This window comes from Procambarus clarkii, unplaced genomic scaffold (assembly GCF_040958095.1).
Source record: "Procambarus clarkii isolate CNS0578487 unplaced genomic scaffold, FALCON_Pclarkii_2.0 HiC_scaffold_165, whole genome shotgun sequence".
In the NCBI taxonomy this organism is placed as follows: domain Eukaryota; kingdom Metazoa; phylum Arthropoda; class Malacostraca; order Decapoda; family Cambaridae; genus Procambarus; species Procambarus clarkii.
The window spans coordinates 610,265-634,115 of NW_027189198.1; the positions used below are offsets into that span (position 1 = coordinate 610,265).

Below are 23,851 nucleotides of genomic sequence, written 5' to 3' on the forward strand. Positions count from 1 at the left end.
TTTATACCCAACATATGCCAAATACTGAAAGCGGCAGTGAGTCACATTTTGCTCAAACTCCCCTGCAGTTTTCAAAATATCCCAAACATCCCACTTTCAAGGCCTGAGCCATATTTTGGAGCCAAATTCAAGCTCTCTGCACGTATTCGCAGTTTGAAATTACTACTTTTTATACCCAACATATGCCAAGTTCTGTAAGCAGCGTTTGGTCATATTTGTCCCAAACCCCCCTGCAGTTTTCAAAATATCCCAAACTACCCAATTTCGAGGACTGAGCAATATTTTGGAGCCAAATTCTGGCTCTATGCACGTATTCGCAGTATGAAATTACGAATTTTTTATACCCAACATATGCCAAGTGTTGAAAGCGGCGTTTGGTTATATTTGTCCCAAACCTCCCAGCAGTTTTCAAAATATCCCAAACATCACAATATCGAGGCCTGAGCCATATTTTGGAGCCAAGTTCTAGCTCTCTGCACGTAATCGCAGTTTGATATTACGATTTTTATACCCAACATATGCCAAGTACTGAAAGCGGCAGTGAGTCAAATTTTGCACAAACTCCATTGCAGTTTTCGAAATATCCCAAATATCCCAATTTCGAGGCCTGAGCCGTATTTTGGAGCCAAATTCTGGCTCTCTGCACGTATTCGCAGTTTGAAATTACAACTTTTTTATACCCAACATATGCCAAGTACTGAACGCGGCGTTTGGTCACATTTGTCCAAAACCCCCCCTGCAGTTTTCAAAATATCCCAAACATCCCAATTTCGAGGCCTGACCCATATTTTGGAGCCAAATTCTGGCTCTATGCACGTATTCGCGGTTTGAAATTACGGCATTTTATACCCAACATATGCCAAGTCCTGAAAGTGGCAGTGAGTCACATTTCGCACAAGCTCCCCTGCAGTTTTCGAAATATCTCAAATATCCCAATTTAGAGGCCTGAGCAATATTTTGGAGCCAAATTTTGGCTCTCTGCGCGTATTCAAAGTTTGAAATTACGACTTTTTATACCCAACTTATGCCAAGTACTGAAAGTGGCATTTGGTCAAATTTGTCCCAAACCTCCCTGCAGTTTTCAAAATATCCCAAACATCCCAATTTCGAGGCCTGAGCCATATTTTGGAGCCAAATTCTGGCTCTCTGCACGTATTCGAAGTTTGAAATTACGACTTTTTATACCCAACTTATGCCAAGTACTGATCGCGGCGTTTGGTCACATTTGTCCAAAACCCCCCCTGCAGTTTTCAAAATATCCCAAACATCCCAATTTTGAGGCCTGAGCTATATTTTGGAGCCAAATTCTGGCTCTCTGCGCGTATTCGAAGTTTGAAATTACGACTTTTTATACCCAACATATGCCAAGTACTGAAAGTGGCATTTGGAAACATTTGTCCAAAACCCCCCCTGCAGTTTTCAAAATATCCCAAGCATCCCAATTTCGAGGCCTGAGCCGTATTTTGGAGCCTAATTCTGGCTCTCTGCACGTATTCGCAGTTTGAAATTACGACTTATTTATACCCAACATATGCCAAGTACTGAACGCGGCGTTTGGTCATATTTGTTCAAAACCCCCCCTGCAGTTTTCAAAATATTCCAAACATCCCAATTTCGAGGCCTGAGCCATATTTTGGAGCCAAATTCTGGCCCTATGCACGTATTCGCGGTTTGAAATTACGGCATTTTATACCCAACATATGCCAAGTACTGAAAGCGGCAGTGAGTCACATTTCGCACAAGCTCCCCTGCAGTTTTCGAAATATCTCAAATATCCTAATTTTGAGGCCTGAGCTATATTTTGGAGCCAAATTCTGGCTCTCTGCACGTATTCGCAGTTTGAAAATAAGATTTTTTTATACCCAACATATGCCAAGTACTGAAAGCGGCGTTTGGTTACATTTGTCCATAACCTCCCTGCAGTTTTCAAAATATCCCAAACATCACAATATCGAGGCCTGAGCCATGTTTTGGAGCTAAATTCTGGCTCTCTGAACGTATTCGCAGTTTGATATTACGATTTTTACACCCAAAATATGCCAAGTACTGAAAGCGGCAGTGAGTCACATTTCGCACAAACTCCCCTGCAGTTTTCGAAATATCCCAAATATCCCAATTTCGAGGCCTGAGCCATATTTTGGAGCCAAATTCTGGCTCTCTGCACGTATTCGAAGTTTGAAATTACGACTTTTTATACCCAACATATGCCAAGTACTGAAAGTGGCATTTGGTCAAATTTGTCCCAAACCTCCCTGCAGTTTTCAAAATATCCCAAAAATCCCAATTTCGAGTCCTGAGCCATATTTTGGAGCCAAATTCTGGCTCTCTGCACATATTCGCAGTTTGAAATTACCACTTTTTTATACCCAACATATGCCAAGTACTGAAAGCGGCAATTGGTCACATTTGTCTCAATCCACCCGGCATTTTTCAAAATATCCCAAACATCCCAATTTCGAGGCCTGAGCCATATTTTGGAGCCAAATTCTGGCTCTCTGCACATATTCGCAGTTTGAAATTACGACTTTTTTATTCCCAACATATGCCAAGTACAGATCGCGGCGTTTGGTCACATTTGTCCAAAACCCCCCCTGCAGTTTTCAAAATATCCCAAACATCCCAATTTTGAGGCCTGAGCCATATTTTGGAGCCAAATTCTGGCTCTCTGCACGTATTCGCAGTTTGAAATTACGACTTTTTTATACCCAACATATGCCAAGTACTGAACGCGGAGTTTGGTCACATTTGTCCCAAACCCCCCCCCTGCAGTTTTCAAAATATTCCAAACATCCCAATTTTGAGGCCTGAGCCGTATTTTGGAGCCTAATTCTGGCTCTCTGCATATATTCGAAGTTTGAAATTACGACTTTTTTCCCCAACATATGCCAAGTCCTGAAAGCGGCAGTAAGTCACATTTTGCACAAACTCCCCTGCAGTTTTCAAAATATCCCAAACATCACAATTTCGAGGCATGAGCTATATTTTGGAGCCAAATTTTGGCTCTCTGCACATATTCGCAGTTTGAAATTACGAATATCCCAATTTCGATGCCTGAGCCATATTTTGGAGCCAAATTCTGGCTCCCTGCACGTATTCGCAGTTTGAAATTACGACTTTTTTATACCCAACATATGCCAAGTCCTGAAAGCGGCAGTGATTCACATTTCGCACAAACTCCCCTGCAGTTTTCGAAATATCCCAAATATTCCAATTTTCAGGCCTGAGCTATATTTCGGAGCCAAGTTCTGGCTCTCTGCACGTATTCGCAGTTTGAAATTACGACTTTTTATACCCAATATATGCCAAGTTCTGAAAGCGGTGTTTGGTCATATTTGTCCCAAAGCCCACTGAGGTTTTCAAAATATCCCAAACATCCCAATTTCGAGGACTGAGCACTATTTTGGAGCCAAATTCTGGCTCTATGCACGTATTCGCAGTTTGAAATAACGACTTTTTATACCCAACATATGCCAAGAACTGAAAGCAGCAGTAAGTCACATTTTGCACAAACTCCCCTGCAGTTTTCAAAATATCCCAAATATCCCAATTTCGAGGCCTGAGCCATGTTTTGGAGCCAAATTCTTGCTCTCTGCACGTATTCGCAGTTTGAAATTGCGACTTTTTTATACCCAACATATGCCAAGTACGGAAAGCGGCGTTTGGTCACATTTGTCCTAAACCTCCCTGCAGTTTTCAAAATATCCCAAACATCTCAATATCGAGACCTGAGCCATATTTTGGAGCCAACGTTTGGCTCTCTGCACGAATTCACAGTTTGATATTACGACGTTTTATACCCAACATTTGCCAAGTACTGAAAGTGGCAGTGAGTCACATTATGCGCAAACTCCCCTGCAGTTTTCGAAATATCCCAAATATCCCAATTTTAAGGCCTGATACTTATTTTGGAGCCAAATTCTGGCTCTCTGCACGTATTCGCAGTTTGAAATTACGACTTTTTTATACCCAACATATATCAAGTACTGAAAGTGGCAGTGTGTCACATTTTGCGCAAACTCCCCTGCAGTTTTCGAAATATCCCAAATATCCCAATTTTAAGGCCTGATACTTATTTTGGAGCCAAATTCTGGCTCTTTGCACGTATTCGCAGTGTGAAATTACGACTTTTTATACCCAACATATGCAAAGTCCTGAAAGCGGCAGTGAATCACATTTCGCACAAACTCCCCTGCAGTTTTCGAAATATCCCAAATTTCCCAATTTTAAGGCCTGATACTTATTTTGGAGCCAAATTCTGGCTCTCTGCACGTATTCGCAGTTTGAAATTACGACTTTTTTATACCCAACATATACCAAGTACTGAAAGCGGCGTTTGGTCAAATTTGTCCCAAACCCCCCCCCCCCCCCCCTGCAGGTTTCAAAATATCCCAAATATCCAAATTTCGACGCCTGAGCCATACTTTGGAGCCAAATTCTGGCTCTCTGCACTTATTCGCAGTTTGAAATTACGACTTTTTATACACAACATATGCCAAGTCCTGAAAGCAGCAGTGTGTCACATTTTGCACAAACTCCCCTGCAGTTTTCAAAATATCCCAAACATCTCAATTTCGAGGCCTGAGCCATATTTTGGAGCCAAATTCTGGTTCTCTGCACGTATTCGCAGTTTGAAATTCCTCTTGGAGTTGGAGTTGGAGGGTTTTTGGATTTGGAATGAGGGAAGAGGCGGGCTGGATGAGGCAGTTTATGTCTTTGGAAATATTTGTAATCATTTTATTTAGAGATGAGTGTGAGCAGAAATGACACACTATAGTAGTAATTTATAGTGAAGAAAATATTGTATTTCCAAATGAGAAAAAATTATGCGAGGCGAAAACTGGCATAATACATGCCAGATAAAAGTAGGTTGGCAACAACTCCTCAATAAAAGATTTGGTTGTGGAGGAGATTCCCGCCCGAAGGTCGGCCATCTTGGCGCACAGATTGAACGCCCCTGGCTGGACTTTCTTTCCACACCTCGCCTGGGGCTTGTCATGTTCACAGAAAATGGTACCATCCGTTTTCTATGTGCGGCGGCTGGGACGCCAGAGAGGGGAGGTAAACAAGAGAGCGTACAGGACGCCCGCCAAGCTTGGTAGCTACTAGTCATGTAATCATATTAAGTATTAAAGTCAGTAACCAAGTCATGACTTTACATCAACCCTACAACCAAGACTTCCTCAGTAACACACAAACACCACATTGGCGACGAGGATGAACTGTGAACGCAGGTATTATTGTGACTCGTCGTCTGCACATGATCCAGTAATTGGTTCCGCAAATCCACAACCCAGTTACCAAACCAGTATTTACCCAGGTATTTCCTAAATCTAAACTTATCTTCATTTAAAGCCTTATCAATAACTCCCTTGTTATGCCCATTCATCCACTTGTACACTTCAATCATGTCACGTTAAGGTTTTTCCAACATCTCTTCATATGGAAGCTTTCTAATTTGCGGGATTAACTTTGTCATCCTAACTGACGTGTTCTAGTGAATTATGTCCATTCTTTAGTATGGCGACCAAAACTGAACGGCATAATGTAAATGGGGCCTAAAAACAATACGTTAATAAACCCAGCCGACTTATTGCTAACTCTTCTATAAATAAATCTACGGGGAAAGAAAAGCTCTCAGCCTGCTAACAAGAGTGTACAAATCCACAAGGACCGGGACGACGATTCGAACCTGCGTCCGAGAGCATCCCAGACGCTGCCGTAATCGACTGAGCTACGACATGGTCAAAAGGAGTTGAAACCGAAGATCTACTGAACTTATTGGATCCTGCAGCCTCTCCGAGGCACAAACCAGTGTTAGTGTAACAAGAATGTGAAGTTGACTACGTCCATCTAGTTCCACCCGCTCCTCCCCAGAACTAGTTGTTAAATAAGCACTTTACCTTGACTCCTCTGATCCAACACTTGTCCACACGTGCCACACTCCTGAAAAAATATTTTTTACATATATTAAGGGCAAGTATAAGTAATTATTAAAATAAGGCACCAAACCAGGAAGGCTATGTAGCACCAGGGTAAGTATAAACAGTTTATTTCAAATACAATCGAGTAGGAAAATACAATTATGAATTTCAAGAACACTGGAACCAATCACTGGAAAAGGTGAAATTGCAATGGAGATAAATTAAAGATTGTATCAACAATAGCGAGTAGGCAAGACTGATAAGACTGCAATAGCCTAACGGAGTACATTTTTGTCTCCGACTCATGAGGCTATGGTTAAGCATCAATGTTCTTTTAAAGTTACATAGAAACACATTATCTTATTAGGGTCTTCCACTAAAAACAAACCTTTAGCTAATCTTAGATAAACGTACTGTGTATTATTAATTTATTTAGCTGTTTATTGGCCTAAAAAATATAAATAACATGCTTAAAACCTCTTAAGTACAGTATATGGTCTATGAGCACCAAACCAACGTTAGAAGCCTAGTGATTACATTGTCAAAAAGGACCATTTACAGGTGAAACCATTTCATATCGCAGAGTAAACAAGATGGAAACAATTATCTTCCACATTTATTTGCACAATTGCCATCCTGATATGACCACTCCATCGCCTCAGTCGTTAACACACTAAGTGCAGGCGATGAGTCACAATAACGTGGCTGAAGTAGTTTGACCAGGCCACACACTAGCAGGTGAAGGGATGACGACGTTTCGGTCCATCCTGGACCATTCTCAAGTCGACTTGAGAATGGTCCAGGACCGAAACGTCGTCGTCAACACACTAAACAATCTAGGGTGACTTGTTGCTAAACATTACAAGTCACCTTTACCTTAGCTACAAAACACGTTGTGCATATTATCACACTACCTTTAATGTCATAATGCAGCAGTTTGCGCGCTCAAAATACAGATAGACAAAATTCTCAGGAACCATAGGGGAACCTTTGACAAGCCGCCGGCTTCCTGTTGCCGTAGAGGGCACTATGGAGAAATGGTGGCCCTCTGGTAAATTTAAGTCAATATTACCTAGGAGTTATGATGTACCAGCCATTGAACATCTGGGACTCACAGTTAATATGAAAACAATCCTTAAGAATAGTTAAACGAATCTTTGACTGAAACGAACAACGTTGAATATTCAACTGTACGAGTCTCTGTTGTGGTCCCATCTGGCCTACTGTGTCCTAATATGGAAACCTCACTTCAAAAACACATCAATGATTTTCAGCTTTGGAGAAAGTTCAAGACAGCAACAACAATCATGCCAGAACTTGTTCAACTGTCACTACCACGAATCTTTGAAGGACTAACACTATAAAAGTTTAAATTGTTATAGATTTAGATAGATTAGCCTATAAATTTTCCTAGAAATTACCTACTTAATATTATCTGTTAAATTAAGGACCTGGCCGAAGTGCTATGCGTACTAGTGGCTTTACAAGAATGTAAACACACAGGGCTATGTACTCCTTGTCACCTGTCCTCTTAAAAATAGCGTCGCTTTTGGCCGTTTACCCGTAAGGCCGAATATGGACGTAATTTGGAAATGAAAACAAAATGAAAATAAACTTGGGCTTTTTTTTCAACAACAATAAGTTAAGGGTCCTCTGGTAGGTTAGGTGGGCAGGAAATTCTCATAAAGTTTCAAAACGTTATGAAAAATGTTAATGGAAAGAATCCTCTTCTAAGCTGGCCGAGTAAGCCGGACGACTCAAACAGAAAACGGAACCGTGCGTCACTTTTGTGAGTCGATTTCATTTCAAATTACGTCCAAATTTGGCCATAGTGCCGCGCATACCAGCCAAAAGTGACGTTAGTTTTAAGAGGACGGGTTGATCAGAAACCCAATATAACTTGTAGTTATATAAATAAATAAATAACAGCCGAGGCCTTTGTAATACTGATCAAGTTGGAGGTCATTAATACAGACCACTTCTCTAAAATATCATATTTGACACAGGCTGGACAACAGCTTCAAGCTCAACAAGCCACAATGTAACACAGAAAATAGATGTGTTGTTTCCCCCATAGGATTATTAACCCATGAACCCGCTTAACCACTCAAGTCGTAAATGCCGAGTCATTCCTCTTGTTCACAATATACACAAGACAAATCCTCAATAAAATAAGGGTGGAGGGAGTAGGAAGGCTGACCTTTGACAAGGTGCCGCCGTCCTGTCCCCGTCGAGGCCACTGTAGATGGTGGCCCTTAGGTCAATTCATCATAGGAGCCCTTCTCCTTCCATCATTCTGAATCATGCTCATCGTACTAACCTGCACCCCCTCAATCCCCCCCCCCCCCCACCATCTTCACACAATCTGTGGCCAAAATTTCTCGTTTCATTCAGATTTTCATCAAAATATGTAGAAGATTTCTCTTTGGGTTGTTTTAAGGGGCCTGACAGCCGAGTGGAGAGTGCTCCGTATTCGTAATCCTGAGGTTCCGGGGTCGATCCCCGGTGGAGGCTGAAACAAATGGACACTTTCTTTCACCCTGATGACCCTGTATACCTATCAGTAAATAAGTACCTGGGAGTTAGACAGCTGCTATGGGCTGTTTCCTGGGGATGTGTAAGAAAAAGAAGGCCTGGCCGAGGACAGGGCCGCGGGGGATGCTAAGCCCCGAAATCATCTCAAGATAACCTTAAGATTGCTGGCTAGCTACTGGCATGGCTATTAAGGCCACCACAAGCGCCCTAATGACTTAACTAGCGGGTACACCTATGGCTGCCACCTGACAATCTCCTCTATATTTTGTCTAAATACATAAAATATACAAAATAATAACGAATAACAACATGAAGTACACACCCCGAACAATTCTTTCTATATTATGATTGAGTAATGATATCTGTAACACATTTATTTTTTGCTCACTGGTAATCAACGTGACACTTGCCAGGCGGCGGCTGGTCGACAAATGAGCCACACGTTAAGAAGCGGGACTCCCAGACGCGCCACTCACCCTTACTTCACTATAATATCTAAACTGTCAACCTCTAATACAGTTAAGCATCTGACCACCAGAGGGGCTAATGCTCCCCTGTTATTACGCCATCCATATAATGATTGTTCTCATTATTCATTGTTGCAACGTTTAAATACATTCAACACTGTAGTGACAATGTCAGACCTCGAAGGAAGAATTGAAACACCCTTCTTTAGATGTATTATTAATTACGAAAATACTTAAGGAAATTCCTGTTTCAATTCTTCCTTCGTGGTCTGACACTGTCGTCACCATTTTCATCACGTGTTAATTGTCTTGTGATTTACACGCAGATTTTGTAGTGTATATACGACAACTTCAGGAAAGTAATGAGTAGCGGATTTAGTCTAAACAATAATATATGCTCTTTGTTTTTAGTGCCAAATTATCTGGCAAATATACATTTGGAGATGTAGCTCAATCCTTCCTGTAGCCCAATCTTTCCTCTAGCCCAATCCTTCTTGTAGCCCAATCCTTCCTGTAGACCAATCCTTCCTGTAGCTCAATCCTTCCTGTAGCCCAATCTTTCCTGTAGCCCAATCCTTCTTGTAGACCAATCCTTCCTGTAGCCCAATCCTTCTTTCCAAATCCGATTTGTAATATAATATTATTGGAGGTGTTGTGGTTTCTGTTCTAGGTTCAGGATTGTACCTGGTCCAGGTGTCATCTTATGTTGCGTTTATTTCTTTGTTGCTATATCCATTGTTCACCAACACTTCAGTTAACTTTCAAACTCCCTACTGACGTTGCTCCATTCTGAGCAGTGGGTAAGGGCTCGACGAATATAAGTGTTTAGAACACTGGCTTTGTGTCTTTGGGAGCACTCACTCCTACTGTTTAGGCATAATCCTATGTTTGTAGGCTTAGTATATACGCTACTGCTTAGAGATGCTCCTGTTAAATTGTGTGTTTATTTTTCTACTTATACTGAATCCTTTTAAAGTGTGTCCTTATCTGTCATTTGCATCAAACTTCATCCCTCCCACTTACCTGTTTGGTAGTGAGTTCTGCTAATCGTGGATTGCTGTTACGTAGCTCATTTAGCTTCATAATAGTTGGATGGCTGAAATAAAAAGGCTTCAATTAAACAGACCAGAAATTTATTAGAATGATGTTCAAAAATACCAAATAGTTATTATTTTATCTGTAGAAAACGATGTCTTACAGACAGGGTAAAAAAAAAAATGAATGTAATGAAACATCATTTACTTGGCGAGAGCCAGAGGCTCCCTGGAGCAAGCAAGGCTGATATGGATATATTAGATTTTGGCATCAGTCAGTGTGAATGGAGTTCTACTGAATTACAATCTCTCAGCAAATGAACTTTTTTTCACCCTCATTGTTTGCTGTGATCGCCAACATGGTATTTAGAAAAAGTTGATCTGCTGCTGACCTCTTGCTAAATCTCTCCACTAAGTGACATTAGACACTGGATGAATCATAGATCAGCAGTGTTGTTGATCTAAATATAGCAGGTGCATCTGAGTGGGTTTGGATTAGTAGGAAAGCATCACGCACTAGCCCCTATCAGTCACCATTCTGCAATATAAACAAAAATCCCCCATGCTTTCCACATCACTTTTTTATACCCAACATATGCCAAGTCCTGAAAGCGGCAGTGAGTCATATTTTGCACAAACTCCCCTGCAGCTTTCAAAATATCCGAAATATTCCAATTTCGAGGCCTGAGCCATATTTTGGAGCCAAATTCTGGCTCTCTGCACGTATTCGCAGTTTTAAATTACGACTTTTTTATACCCAACATATGCGATGTACTGAAAGCGGCGTTTGGTGACATTTGACCCAAACCTCCCTGCAGTTTTCAAAATATCCTAAACATCCCAATTTCGAGGCCTGAGCCGTATTTTCGAGCCAAATTCTGGCTCTATGCACGTATACGCAGTTTGAAATTACGACTTTTTATACCCAGCATATGCCAAGTCCTGATAGCGGCAGTGAGTCACATTTTGCACAAACTCCCCTGCAGTTTTGGAAACATCCCAAATATCCCAATTTCGAGGCCTGAGCTATATTTTGGAGCCAAATTCTGGCTCTCTGCACGTATTCGACGTTTGAAATTACGACTTTTTTATAGCCAACATGTGCCTAGTAATGAAAGCGGCGTTTGGTCACATATATCCCAAACCCCCCTGCAGTTTTCAAAATATCCCAAACATCCCAATTTCGAGGCCTGAGCCATATTTTGGAGCCAAATTCTCGCTCTCTGCACGTATTCGCATTTTGAAATTACGAATCTATATACCCAACATATGCCAAGTACTGAGAGCGGCGTTTGGTCACATTTGTCCCAAACCTCCCTGCAGTTTTCAAAATATCCCAAATATCCTAATTTCGAGGCCTGAGCCATATTATAGAGCCAAATTCTGGCTCTCTGCACGTATTCGCAGTTTGAAATTACGACTTTTTTTACCCAACATATGCCAAGTACTGAAAGCGGCGTTTGGTTACATCTGTCCCAAACCCCCCTGCAGTTTTCAAAATATCCCAAACATCCCAATTTCGAGGCCTGAGCCGTATTTTGGAGCCAAATTATGGCTAATGCACATATTCGCAGTTTGAAATTATGACTTTTTATACCCAACATATGCCAAGTCCTGAAAGCGGCAGTGAGTCAAATTTTGCACAAACTCCCTTGCAGTTTTCAAAATATCCCAAATATTCCAATTTCTAGGCCTGAGCCATATTTTGGAGCCAAATTCTGGCTCTCTGCACGTATTCGCAGTTTCAAATTACGACTTTATATACCCAACATATGACAAGTACTGAAAGCGGCGTTTGGTCACATTTGTCCCAAACTTCCCTGCAGTTTTCAAAATATCCCAAACATCCCAATTTCGAGGCCTGAGCCATATTTTCGAGCCAAATTCTGGCTCTATGCACGTATTTGCAGATTGAAATTACGACTTTTTTATACCCAACATATACCAAGTACTGAAAGCGGCGTTTGGTCACATTTGTCTCAATCCTTCTTGCAGTTTTCAAAATATCCCAAACATCCCAATTTCGAGGCCTGAGCCATATTTTGGAGCCAAATTCTGGCTCTCTGCACGTATTCGTAGTTTGAAATTGCGACTTTTTTATACCCAACATATGCAAAGTACTGAAAGTGGCGTTTGGTGACATTTGTCCCATACCCTCCTGCAGTTTTCAAAATATCCTAAACATCCCAATTTCGAGGCCTGAGCCGTATTTTGGAGCCAAATTCTGGCTCTATGCACGTATACGCAGTTTGAAATTACGACTTTTTATACCCAGCATATGCCAAGTCCTGATAGCGGCAGTGAGTCACATTTTGCACAAACTCCCCTGCAGTTTTGGAAACATCCCAAATATCACAATTTCGAGGCCTGAGCTATATTTTGGAGCCAAATTCTGGCTCTCTGCACGTATTCTCAGTTTGAAATTACGACTTTTTTATACCCAACATATGCGAAGTACTGAAAGCGGCGTTTGGTGACATTTGTCCCAAACCCCACTGCAGTTTTCAAAATATCCTAAACATCCCAATTTAGAGGCGTGAGCCGTATTTTGGAGCCAAATTCTCGCTCTCTGCACGTATTTGCAGTTTGAAATTACGACTTTATATACCCAACACATTCCAAGTACTGAAAGCGGTGTTTGGTCACATTTGTCCCAAACCTCCCTGCAGTTTTCAAAATATCTCAAATATCCTAATTTCCAGGCCTGAGCCATATTATAGAGCCAAATTCTGGATCTCTGCACGTATTCACAGTTTGAAATTACGACTTTTTATACCCAACATATGCCAAGTACTGAAAGCGGCGTTTGGTTACATCTGTCCCAAACCTCCCTACAGTTTACAAAATATCCCAAACATCCCAATTTCGAGGCCTGAACCATATTTTGGAGCCAAATACAAGCTCTTTGCACGTATTCGCAGTTTGAAATTACGACTTTTTATACCCAACATATGGCAAGTACTGAAAGCGGCGTTTGGTTACATCTGTCCCAAACTCCCCTGCAGTTTTCAAAATATCCCAAATATCCCAATTTCGAGGCCTGAGCCGTATTTTGGAGCCAAATTCTGGCTCTATGCACGTATTCGCAGTTTGAAATTACGACTTTTTATACCCAACATATGCCAAGTCCTGAAAGCGGCAGTGAGTGACATTATGCACAAACTCCCCTGCAGTTTTCGAAATATCCCAAATAACCCAATTAAGAGGCCTGAGCCATATTTTGGAGCCAAATTCTGGCTCTCTGCACGTATTCGCAGTTTGAAATTACGACTTTTTATACCCAACATATACCAAGTACTGAAAGCGGCATTTGGTCACATTTGTCCCAAACCTCCCAGCAGTTTTCAAAATATCCCAAACATCCCAATTTCGAGGCCTGAGCCATATTTTGGAGCCAAATTCTGGCTCTATGCACGTATTCGCAGATTGAAATTACGACTTTTTTATACCCAACATATACCAAGTACTGAAAGCGGCGTTTGGTCACATTTGTCCCAAACCTCCCCTGCAGTTTTCAAAATATCCCAAATATCCTAATTTCGAGGCCTGAGCCATATTATAGAGCCAAATTCTGGCTCTCTGCACGTATTCGCAGTTTGAAATTTCGACTTTTTTATACCCAACATATGCCAAGTCCTGATAGCGGCAGTGAGTCACATTTTGCACAAACTCCCCTGCAGTTTTCGATATATCCCAAATATCCCAATTTCGAGGCCTGAGCCATATTTTGGAGCCAAATTCTGGCTCTCTGCACGTATTCGTAGTTTGAAATTGCGACTTTTTTATACCCAACATATGCCAAGTTCTGAAAGCGGCGTTTGGTCACATTTGTCCCAATCCCCACTGCAGTTTTCAAAATATCCCAAATATCCCAATTTCGAGGCCTGAGCCATATTTTAGAGCCAAATTCTCGCTCTCTGCACGTATTCGCAGTTTGAAATTACGACTTTATATACCCAACACATGCCAAGTACTGAAAGCGGCGTTTGGTCACATTTGTCCCAAACCTCCCTGCAGTTTTCAAAATATCCCAAATATCCTAATTTCAAGGCCTGAGCCATATTATAGAGCCAAATTCTGGCTCTCTGCACGTATTTACAGTTTGAAATTTCGACTTTTTTATACCCAACATATGCCAATTACTGAAAGCGGCGTTTGGTGACATTTGTCCCATACCCTCCTGCAGTTTTCAAAATATCCTAAACATCCCAATTTTGAGGCCTGAGCCGTACTTTGGAGCCAAATTCTGGCTCTATGCACGTATACGCAGTTTGAAATTACGACTTTTTTATACCCAACATATGCCAAGTACTGAAAGCGGCAGTGAGTCACATTTCGCACAAACTCCCCTGCAGTTTTCGAAATATCCCAAATATCCCAATTTCGAGGCTTGAGCAATATTTTGGAGCCAAATTCTGGCTCTCTGCACGTATTCGCAGTTTGAAATTACGACTTTTTTATACCCAACATATGCCAAGTACTGAAAGCGGCGTTTGGTCACATTTGTCCCAAACCCCCCCTGCAGTTTTCAAAATATCCCAAACATCCCAATTTCGAGGCCTTTGCCATATTTTGGAGCCAACTTCTGGCTCCATGCACGTATTCGCGGTTTGAAATTACGACATTTTATGCTCAACATATGCCAAGTCCTAAAAGCGACAGTGAGTCACAATTCCCACAAACTCCCCTGCAGTTTTCGAAATATCCTAAATATCCCAATTTTGATGCCTGAGGAATATTTTGGAGCCAACTTCTGGCTCTCTGCACGTATTCGCAGTTTGAAATTACGACTTTTTATACCCAACATATGCCAAGTACTGAAAGCGGCGTTTGGTCACATTTGTCCCAAACCCCCCTGCAGTTTTCAAAATATCCCAAACATCCCAATTTCGAGGACTGAGCAATATTTTGGAGCCAAATTCTGGCTCTATGCACGTATTCGCAGTTTGAAATTACGACTTTTTATACCCAACATATGCCAAGTCCTGAAAGCAGCAGTGAGTCAAATTTTGCACAAACTCCCCTACAGTTTTCGAAATATCCCAAATATCCCAATTTCGAGGCCTGAGCCATATTTTGGAGCCAACTTCTGGCTCTCTACACGTATTCGCAGTATGAAATTACGAATTTTTTATACCCAACATATGCCAAGTGTTGAAAGCGGCGTTTGGTTATATTTGTCCCAAACCTTCCTGCAGTTTTCAAAATATCCCAAACATCCCAATTTCGAGGACTGAGCCATATTTTGGAGCCAAATTCTGGCTCTCTGCACGTATTCGCAGTTTGATATTACGATTTTTATACCCAACATATGCCAAGTACTGAAAGCGCCAGTGAGTCACATTTTCCACAAATTCCCCTGCAGTTTTCGAAATTCCCAAAAAACCCCAATTTCGAGGCGTGAGCCATATAATGGAGCCAAACTCAGGCTCTCTGCACGTATTCGCAGTTTGATATTACGATTTTTATACCCAACATATGCCAAGTACTGCAAGCGCCAGTGAGTCACATTTTGCACAAATTCCCCTGCAGTTTTCAAAATATCACAAATATCCCAATTTCAAGGCCTGAGCCATATTTTGGAGCCACATTCTCGCTCTCTGCACGTATTTGCAGTTTGAAATTACGACTTTATATACCCAACACATTCCAAGTACTGAAAGCGGTGTTTGGTCACATTTGTCCCAAACCTCCCCTGCAGTTTTCAAAATATCCCAAATATCCTAATTTCGAGGCCTGAGCCATATTATAGAGCCAAATTCTGGCTCTCTGCACGTATTCGCAGTTTGAAATTTCGACTTTTTTATACCCAACATATGCCAAGTCCTGATAGCGGCAGTGAGTCACATTTTGCACAAACTCCCCTGCAGTTTTCGAAATATCCCAAATATCCCAATTTCGAGGCCTGAGCCATATTTTGGAGCCAAATTCTGGCTCTCTGCACGTATTCGTAGTTTGAAATTGCGACTTTTTTATACCCAACATATGCCAAGTTCTGAAAGCGGCGTTTGGTCACATTTGTCCCAATCCCCACTGCAGTTTTCAAAATATCCCAAATATCCTAATTTCGAGGCCTGAGCCATATTTTGTAGCCAAATTTTGGCTCTCTGCACGTATTCGCACTTTGAAATTACGACTTTTTATACCCAACATATGCAAAGTTCTGAAAGCGGCGTTTGGTCATATTTTTCCCAAACCCCCCTGCAGTTTTCAAAATATCCCAAACATCCCAATTTCGAGGCCTGAGCCGTATTTTGGAGCCAAATTCTGGCTCTATGCACGTATTCGCAGTTTGAAATTACGACTTTTTATACCCAACATATGCCAAGTCCTGAAAGCGGCAGTGAGTGACATTTTGCACAAACTCCCCTGCAGTTTTCGAAATATCCCAAATAACCCAATTAAGAGGCCTGAGCAATATTTTGGAGCCAGATTCTGGCTCTCTGCACGTATTCGCAGTTTGAAATTACGACTTTTTTATACCCAACTGTGACAATAATCTCCTTCAAGAGATTGAGCCTGCTCTTCCCTCCAAATACGTCGCTACAAATCTATACAAAACTAATATGGAAGAAATATTCAACAACGACAACAACATCTCCAAGGTTTGCCAGAGAGCAAAACGAATGCAGCCAGGAACACCTGCTCCACCTCGAACCGCCAAACAACCTGTCTTGTCGCCTGCTCCTCGCTGATTGGCTGCGGGTCCAGCTGCAACTACACTCTACCCACCATACTACTTGATGTTTGGGGCCGCCACGACCTCAGTCTTCAGAATATCCCGTGCTTTCGACAAGTTAACACATCTCGTTGGTAGACTAAGCCCCAGGCTTACGTGTACTAAGAGAAGTGATAGCTTGAAGCCAATATTCCGGCACCTATTTACTTTGTTTATCATACACTGGTTATTTGCTCACTTGTCTTAACGTAACTTTTCATTTTGCCATTTGATTATTCTTATTACTTTGATTGATTGATTTTATTATACGAATTTGTATGTCCATTTTATTCATGTTTTGCTTTCTTTAACGTAATTAAAATTTCATTGTTAAAATTTACTTGTGTTTTGTGTGTCTTCTCCTTACCTTACCACAGACGAAGTTCCAGATTTTCTATTTTTTTTTTCTATGTGTGACGAGGCCATACCCCTAGCTTTTGAACAGCCGAACACCAACGCGTTACCGTCACACAACATATACCAAGTACTGAAAGCGGTGTTTGGTTACATTTGTCTCAATCCTTCTTGCAGTTTTCAAAATATCCAAAACATCCCAATTTCGAGGCCTGAGCCATATTTTGGAGCCAAATTCTGGCTCTCTGCACGTATTCGCGGTTTGAAATTACGACTTTTTTATAGCCAACATGTGCCTAGTAATGAAAGTGGCGTTTGGTCACATATATCCCAAACCCCCCAGCAGTTTTCAAAATATCCCAAACATCACAATTTCGAGGCCTGAGCCATATTTTGGAGCCAAATTCTGGCTCTCTGCACGTATTCGCAGTTTGAAATTACGACTTTTTATACCCAACAAATGCCAAGTTCTGTAAGCAGCGTTTGGTCATATTTGTCCCAAACCCCCCTGCAGTTTTCAAAATATCCCAAACTACCCAAGTTCGAGGACTGAGCAATATTTTTGGAGCCAAATTCTGGCTCTATGCACGTATTCGCAGTTTGAAATTACGACTTTTTATACCCAACATATGCCAAGTCCTGAAAGCAGCAGTGAGTCAAATTTTGCACAAACTCCCCTACAGTTTTCGAAATATCCCAAATATCCCAATTTCGAGGCCTGAGCCATATTTTGGAGCCAACTTCTCGCTCTCTGCACGTATTCGCAGTATGAAATTACGATTTTTTTATACCCAACATATGCCAAGTGTTGAAAGCGGCGTTTGGTTATATTTGTCCCAAACCTCCCTGCAGTTTTCAAAATATCCCAAACATCACAATATCGAGGCCTGAGCCATATTTTGGAGCCAAATTCTGGCTCTCTGCACGTATTCGCAGTTTGATATTACGATTTTTATACCCAACATATGCCAAGTACTGAATGCGCCAGTGAGTCACATTTTGCACAAATTCCCATGCAGTTTTCGAAATTCCCCAAAAATCCCAATTTCGAGGCATGAGCCATATTTTGGAGCCAAACTCAGGCTCTCTGCACGTATTCGCAGTTTGAAATTACGACTTTTTTATACCCAATATATGCCAAGTACTGAAAGCGGCAGTGAGTCACATTTCGCACAAACTCCCCTGCTGTTTTCGAAATTCCCCAAAAATCCCAATTTCGTGGCCTGAGCTATATTTTGGAGCCAAATTCTGGCTCTCTGCACGTATTCGCCGTTTGAAATTACGACTATTTTATACCCAACATATGCCAAGTAATGAAAGCGCCGTTTGGTCACATATGTCCGAAACCCCCTTGCAGTTTTCAAAATATCCCAAACATCCCAATTTCGAGGCCTGAGCCATATTTTGGACCCAAATTCTGGCTCTCTGCACGTATTCGCCGTTTGAAATTACGATTTTTTATAGCCAACATGTGCCTAGTAATGAAAACGGCGTTTGGTCACATACATCCCAAACCCCCCTGCAGTTTTCAAAATATCCCAAACATCCCAATTTCGAGGCCTGAGCCATATTTTGGAGCCAAATTCTGGCTCTCTGCACCTATTCGCAGTTTGAAATTACGACTTTTTTATACCCAACATATGTGAAGTACTGAAAGCAGCGTTTGGTGACATTTGTGACAAACCCCCCTGCAGTTTTCAAAATATCCTAAACATCCCAATTTCGAGGCCTGAGCCGTATTTTGGAGCCAAATTCTGGCTCTATGCACGTATACGCAGTTTGAAATAACGACTTTTTACACCCAACATATGCCAAGTCCTGATAGCGGCAGTGAGTCACATTTTGCACAAACTCCCCTGCAGTTTTCGAAATATCCCAAATATCCCAATTTCGAGGCCTGAGCTATATTTTGGAGCCAAATTCTGGCTCTCTGCACGTATTCGCCGTTTGATATTACTTCTTTTTTATACCCAACATATGCCAAGTAATGAAAGCGGCGTTTGGTCACATATGTCCCAAACCCCCCCTGCAGTTTTCAAAATATCCCAAACATCCCAATTTCGAGGCCTGAGCCATATTTTGTAGCCAAATTTTGGCTCTCTGCACGTATTCGCACTTTGAAATTACGAATTTTTATACCTAACATATGCAAAGTTCTGAAAGTGCGTTTGGTCATATTTTTCCCAAACCCCCCTGCAGTTTTCAAAATATCCCAAACATCCCAATTTCGAGGCCTGAGCCGTATTTTGGAGCCAAATTCTGGCTCTATGCACGTATTCGCAGTTTGAAATTACGACTTTTTATACCCAACATATGCCAAGTCCTGAAAGCGGCAGTGAGTGACATTTTGCACAAACTCCCCTGCAGTTTTCAAAATATCCCAAACATCCCAATTTCGAGGCCTGAGCCATATTTTGTAGCCAAATTTTGGCTCTCTGCACGTATTGGCACTTTGAAATTACGACTTTTTATACCTAACATATACCAAGTACTGAAAGCGGCATTTGGTCACATTTGTCCCAAACCTCCCAGCAGTTTTCAAAATATCCCAAACATCCCAATTTCGAGGACTGAGCCATGTTTTGGAGCCAAATTCTGGCTCTCTGCACCTATTCGCAGTTTGAAATTACGACTTTTTTATACCCAACATATGCCAGGTACTGAAAGCGGCATTTGGTCATATTTGTCCCAATTCCCCCTTCAGTTTTCAAAATATCCCAAACATCTCAATTTCGAGGCCTGAGCCATATTTTGGAGCCAAATTCTGGCTCTCTGAACGAATTCGTATTTTGAAATTACGAATTTTTTATACCCAACATATGCGAAGTACTGAAATGTTTGGTGACATTTGTCCCAAACCCCCCTGCAATTTTCAAAATATCCTAAACATCCCAATTTCGAGGCCTGAGTCGTATTTTGGAGCCAAATTCTGGCTCTATGCACGTATACGCAGTTTGAAATTACGACTTTTTATACCCAGCATATGCCAAGTCCTGATAGCGGCAGTGAGTCACATTTTGCACAAACTCCCCTGCAGTTTTGGAAACATCCCAAATATCACAATTTCGAGGCCTGAGCTATATTTTGGAGCCAAATTCTGGCTCTCTGCACGTATTCTCAGTTTGAAATTACGACTTTTTTATACCCAACATATGCGAAGTACTGAAAGCGGCGTTTGGTGACATTTGTCCCAAACCCCACTGCAGTTTTCAAAATATCCTAAACATCCCAATTTAGAGGCGTGAGCCGTATTTTGGAGCCAAATTCTGGCTCTATGCACGTATACACAGTTTGAAATAACGACTTTTTATTCCCAACATATGCCAAGTCCTGATAGCGGCAGTGAGTCACATTTTGGACAAACTCCCCTGCAGTTTTCGAAATATCCCAAATATCCCAATTTCGAGGCCTGAGCTATATTTTGGAGCCAAATTCTGGCTCTCTGCACGTATTCGCCGTTTGAAATTACGACTATTTTATACCCAACATATGCCAAGTATTGAAAGCGCCGTTTGGACACATATGTCCGAAACCCCCCTGCAGTTTTCAAAATATCCCAAACATCCCAATTTCGAGGCCTGAGCTATATTTTGGAGCCAAATTCTCGCTCTCTGCACGTATTTGCAGTTTGAAATTACGACTTTATATACCCAACACATTCCAAGTACTGAAAGCGGTGTTTGGTCACATTTGTCCCAAACCTCCCTGCAGTTTTCAAAATATCTCAAATATCCTAATTTCGAGGCCTGAGCCATATTATAGAGCCAAATTCTGGATCTCTGCACGTATTCACAGTTTGAAATTACGACTTTTTATACCCAACATATGCCAAGTACTGAAAGCGGCGTTTGGTTACATCTGTCCCAAACCTCCCTACAGTTTACAAAATATCCCAAACATCCCAATTTCGAGGCCTGAACCATATTTTGGAGCCAAATACAAGCTCTTTGCACGTATTCGCAGTTTGAAATTACGACTTTTTATACCCAACATATGGCAAGTACTGAAAGCGGCGTTTGGTTACATCTGTCCCAAACTCCCCTGCAGTTTTCAAAATATCCCAAATATCCCAATTTCGAGGCCTGAGCCGTATTTTGGAGCCAAATTCTGGCTCTATGCACGTATTCGCAGTTTGAAATTACGACTTTTTATACCCAACATATGCCAAGTCCTGAAAGCGGCAGTGAGTGACATTTTGCACAAACTCCCCTGCAGTTCTCGAAATATCCCAAATAACCCAATTAAGAGGCCTGAGCCATATTTTGGAGCCAAATTCTGGCTCTCTGCACGTATTCGCAGTTTGAAATTACGACTTTTTATACCCAACATATACCAAGTACTGAAAGCGGCATTTGGTCACATTTGTCCCAAACCTCCCAGCAGTTTTCAAAATATCCCAAACATCCCAATTTCGAGGCCTGAGCCATATTTTGGAGCCAAATTCTGGCTCTATGCACGTATTCGCAGATTGAAATTACGACTTTTTTATACCCAACATATACCAAGTACTGAAAGCGGCGTTTGGTCACATTTGTCCCAAACCTCCCCTGCAGTTTTCAAAATATCCCAAATATCCTAATTTCGAGGCCTGAGCCATATTATAGAGCCAAATTCTGGCTCTCTGCACGTATTCGCAGTTTGAAATTTCGACTTTTTTATACCCAACATATGCCAAGTCCTGATAGCGGCAGTGAGTCACATTTTGCACAAACTCCCCTGCAGTTTTCGATATATCCCAAATATCCCAATTTCGAGGCCTGAGCCATATTTTGGAGCCAAATTCTGGCTCTCTGCACGTATTCGTAGTTTGAAATTGCGACTTTTTTATACCCAACATATGCCAAGTTCTGAAAGCGGCGTTTGGTCACATTTGTCCCAATCCCCACTGCAGTTTTCAAAATATCCCAAATATCCCAATTTCGAGGCCTGAGCCATATTTTAGAGCCAAATTCTCGCTCTCTGCACGTATTCGCAGTTTGAAATTACGACTTTATATACCCAACACATGCCAAGTACTGAAAGCGGCGTTTGGTCACATTTGTCCCAAACCTCCCTGCAGTTTTCAAAATATCCCAAATATCCTAATTTCAAGGCCTGAGCCATATTATAGAGCCAAATTCTGGCTCTCTGCACGTATTTACAGTTTGAAATTTCGACTTTTTTATACCCAACATATGCCAATTACTGAAAGCGGCGTTTGGTGACATTTGTCCCATACCCTCCTGCAGTTTTCAAAATATCCTAAACATCCCAATTTCGAGGCCTGAGCCGTACTTTGGAGCCAAATTCTGGCTCTATGCACGTATACGCAGTTTGAAATTACGACTTTTTTATACCCAACATATGCCAAGTACTGAAAGCGGCAGTGAGTCACATTTCGCACAAACTCCCCTGCAGTTTTCGAAATATCCCAAATATCCCAATTTCGAGGCTTGAGCAATATTTTGGAGCCAAATTCTGGCTCTCTGCACGTATTCGCAGTTTGAAATTACGACTTTTTTATACCCAACATATGCCAAGTACTGAAAGCGGCGTTTGGTCACATTTGTCCCAAACCCCTCCTGCAGTTTTCAAAATATCCCAAACATCCCAATTTCGAGGCCTTTGCCATATTTTGGAGCCAACTTCTGGCTCCATGCACGTATTCGCGGTTTGAAATTACGACATTTTATGCCCAACATATGCCAAGTCCTAAAAGCGACAGTGAGTCACAATTCCCACAAACTCCCCTGCAGTTTTCGAAATATCCTAAATATCCCAATTTTGATGCCTGAGGAATATTTTGGAGCCAACTTCTGGCTCTCTGCACGTATTCGCAGTTTGAAATTACGACTTTTTATACCCAACATATGCCAAGTACTGAAAGCGGCGTTTGGTCACATTTGTCCCAAACCCCCCTGCAGTTTTCAAAATATCCCAAACATCCCAATTTCGAGGACTGAGCAATATTTTGGAGCCAAATTCTGGCTCTATGCACGTATTCGCAGTTTGAAATTACGACTTTTTATACCCAACATATGCCAAGTCCTGAAAGCAGCAGTGAGTCAAATTTTGCACAAACTCCCCTACAGTTTTCGAAATATCCCAAATATCCCAATTTCGAGGCCTGAGCCATATTTTGGAGCCAACTTCTGGCTCTCTACACGTATTCGCAGTATGAAATTACGAATTTTTTATACCCAACATATGCCAAGTGTTGAAAGCGGCGTTTGGTTATATTTGTCCCAAACCTCCCTGCAGTTTTCAAAATATCCCAAACATCCCAATTTCGAGGACTGAGCCATATTTTGGAGCCAAATTCTGGCTCTCTGCACGTATTCGCAGTTTGATATTACGATTTTTATACCCAACATATGCCAAGTACTGAAAGCGCCAGTGAGTCACATTTTCCACAAATTCCCCTGCAGTTTTCGAAATTCCCAAAAAACCCCAATTTCGAGGCGTGAGCCATATAATGGAGCCAAACTCAGGCTCTCTGCACGTATTCGCAGTTTGATATTACGATTTTTATACCCAACATATGCCAAGTACTGCAAGCGCCAGTGAGTCACATTTTGCACAAATTCCCCTGCAGTTTTCAAAATATCACAAATATCCCAATTTCAAGGCCTGAGCCATATTTTGGAGCCACATTCTCGCTCTCTGCACGTATTTGCAGTTTGAAATTACGACTTTATATACCCAACACATTCCAAGTACTGAAAGCGGTGTTTGGTCACATTTGTCCCAAACCTCCCCTGCAGTTTTCAAAATATCCCAAATATCCTAATTTCGAGGCCTGAGCCATATTATAGAGCCAAATTCTGGCTCTCTGCACGTATT

The 23,851-nt window shown here is 41.6% G+C and overlaps 1 long non-coding RNA gene across 1 annotated transcript in view; it reads right to left on the reverse strand.

The window, feature by feature from the left end:
• Positions 1–23,851, reverse strand: part of LOC138361066 (uncharacterized) — a 122,652-nt gene that overhangs the window by 29,760 nt on the left and 69,041 nt on the right. The window contains exon 4 of the long non-coding RNA XR_011226772.1: positions 5,901–5,943. This is a non-coding gene — a long non-coding RNA (uncharacterized lncRNA). The remainder of the gene's footprint in view (positions 1–5,900; positions 5,944–23,851) is intronic.